This window comes from Vicugna pacos, chromosome X, assembly GCF_048564905.1.
Source record: "Vicugna pacos chromosome X, VicPac4, whole genome shotgun sequence".
Lineage (NCBI taxonomy): Eukaryota > Metazoa > Chordata > Mammalia > Artiodactyla > Camelidae > Vicugna > Vicugna pacos.
Window position 1 is genome coordinate 111,458,348 of NC_133023.1, and position 3,415 is coordinate 111,461,762.

Below are 3,415 nucleotides of genomic sequence, written 5' to 3' on the forward strand. Positions count from 1 at the left end.
CATATGTGGGTGTGTGTTTTTCTTCCCTCAGGTACTCTGGGGCTATATGTGCTGTTTATTATGCTAGCCACTAGCCACATGTGGCTATTAAATGAATTAAATTAAAATTTAGTTCCTTGATTCCATTAGTAACAGTTCATGTAGCGACATATATGCCCGGTAGCCACCTATGGCAAGAGGCTACTATGTTGGAAAATACAGGATACAGAACATTTCCATCATCACAGAAAGTTCTATTGGATAGTACTGGATTAGATGTTTTATGTAGTGACCACTATCATTATTTTACAAGTGAAATTTTATCAGTGACTCAAAGCCGCTACCCACAGTTATCTGTTACAAGTAATTGGTATGAGAGGGAGAGCGACTGTTTCTTTTTCTGCTTCATTAAAGCCACTGTCAGAGTTGGGAACTTGGTGGTTTAATGGGAAAGTTTCTCAAATATTGACTATTTCATTTGACTATGAATACGATTTCACGTTTGAATAACGTGGAAATTGGGTGCCAGTTTCTGTTTTTATCATCGTAAAGATTGCTACCATGGAGCTTTCTCTGAGTTCATCCCCCTCTAATTCAAAATCAATTTTAAGTGACAACACTGGGACTTAAATTTTTAAAGACTTTTTTTTAAAACTGCTTACAAATAAGTAGAAATGTGTATTTCAGAATCATCCCTCAGAGTGTCTCTTTATTCTTGTGATGTGAGAGCCTTAATAGAGCCCCTGTTAACTTAGTCGGACAGTCTTCCACCATCTTCCTCACTGTCAGTTTGGATCTCCTGGTAAGTGAAATGTTTATATTACATTATCTGTGTTTCTTAGTAATAGACTGATAGATACTAGATTTAGGTACTATGTTATTTTGCTTTGTAGTGGGTAAATAACATTCCTAACATTCTAGTTTATTCATTTGGTTGCTGGGATCCTGATGTGCTTATTTTTTTCTCAAAAACAGCAGACAACTGAATTGATATATCTTCTGCTTTGTCTTACAAAAAGTTTTGTAAGACAGTAAAATGAATCCCCACAAACCCATATCTACTTCAGCTCTTCCATGGCCAGTCTTGTTTTTTACCACCCTACCCATTCACCTTACCTCAACACTTGATGTTACTAAAGCCCACAGGTGACATACTTCATTTTTAAGTATTGTAGTATCAGGTTTTTAAAAGATAAGGACACTTCTATTTTATACATAACTCTGATACCATCATACCTCAATAAAGATAATTCCTTAATACCAAATATCTGATTTACTTGCCTGAAATGGAAACAAAAACCATTAGTCTTATTAATTTCAAAATAATTCTGCTTTTGTTTGCACTAAGGGAGAATACTTTTATTATTGCTTGATAATTCCTGATAATGTATCTTGAGCACATTTTCAGTGAAAGCAAGATACCACTTTTAGATAAAAACAAATTCCAGTTGTTTCCTCTACTACTTAGTTAATAAATCCATGGAATAATTTGAGTAGCAGGAAGGAGGGAGGGTAACTGTTCAAGGTAAGCTGAATCAGGTATTTTCTGTCTCACCTAGCTCTGGGTTGAAGAATTTTCTTTTTCAGCCAGAATTGGACCACATGGGTAAAGATATGTATACCTAGTATTTATAAAGAGTATAAGGATACTGTAGGGGACATAAAAATAGAGATTCTTATCCTTTTATTTCCTTAAAAATTTTAGAAAATCTTTTTAACAGATATGACTGAGACTATTGGTTTTTGTTATGTATCTTAACTTAACTGAAGTTACTTTCCAAATAAATTTGAGAGCTTGAAGGAATTTCATAGAGATCATTTAGCTTGGTGGTCCTTAAACTTAAGTGTACATCAGAATCCCCTGGAGGGCTTGTTAAAACACAGATGGCCAGGCCCCACACCAGAGTTTCTGATTCAGTAGTCATTTTTAATGAGTTCCTAGGTGATACTGATGCTGCTGTTTCAATGAACAGATGGAGAACCACTGATACAGCTCAATCCCTTTTTCGTCCCGTCTCCATTTCACAAATGAGGAAATTGACACTAAGAGAAAAGTGACTTGTTTGCTTCAAACTGCTTAGGGACATAGCCAAATCAGAATCCGAATTTTGAGGTGCCTTATTCACACCCCAAGTTCAGTGCATTTCCTGTTGTTCATTTGTTTCGGAGAAGCTGCCTCTAAACGATTCCTTCTGAGTCTTTTTGGAACATTTGGATTTTTTAGTAGCGGTAAATATTTATCTCCTTAGATTGGGAGTTTCTAAGAGTCTAGGGATTTAAGTTGTTGGCAACATTTTTTTGCATGCTGATGCATTTTTCCGGGGAGGGCTGCAATCTTTTATCAAGTTCTCAAATGACTTTTCTTCCCCCTAATATCCAACTCTGTTCTTCCAGGGCAATTTTGGTTTTTTGAAATAACCAAGGGTCATTTTAAGGGCTGTCTGGTGGTTAATGTGAGTGAGAAAACTGGCTACATTTGACCAGTGAGGTGTGATTTTAAAAGTAATAAGATTGCTTTTCTTGTATAACCTAAAACCTGGCTTTGATGTATATTAAAAGAGTTCCAAAAATATTTGGGACAATGACAACATCATTGGACTAGATACATGGTGATGACATGAAATTGGGATGTTACTAATTTGAATGTATTAGCTCTGGCTTACTGATTAAAATAGTCTTCATTACTTCATAATCATAACATGTATTCTAGAGAAAAATCTTTCACTACTGTTTTAGAAATATTGAGTTAGATTTCACGGAATTGTTTATCAAATTTGAGATAACAGAACTAGATGGTAAACTGAAAAATTGAAAGAAGTCCCAGCTTTCTGATTTAATGGTCATTAAACCAGTCTATTTTGTAGGTAAGACACTTAAGGCTAAGAGAAGTGTTTCATCCAGGTCCTATGAATGATGACAAGTTAAGGACTAGAATCCAAGTTTCTTGAGTTGTAGACTAGTGCTCTTTCACTGTATCACACTGCTTTGTATCATGCTGTTACTTTTCACAGTGGTTTGAGAGAAACCACCATAAGATTTTAGTATAGAGCAGTGGTTAAAGTATGGATCCTACACCAGAAAAATCAGCATCACCTGAGAGCTTGTAAGAGGTGCAAAATGTCAGGCCCCCACCCAAGACCTACCAAATCAGAAACTCAGAGGGTAGGGGCCAGCAATTTGTGTTTTAACAAGGCAACCACCCCCACACACCCTGCCCCTGAGGATTCTGATGCACACTCGAGTTTGAGAACTACTAGTATATAGTAATGATTGTCTGTTCTGGCTGAACAATAGAATCATCTGAGGAACTTTTAGAAAATAATGGTGCTTAACCACTTCCCCCTCACTTCCCCAGACAAATTAAATCAGAATCTCAGAAGTGAGGCCTGGACATTTATTGTTTTATAATGAACATTTTATTTTGGAACAATTTTAG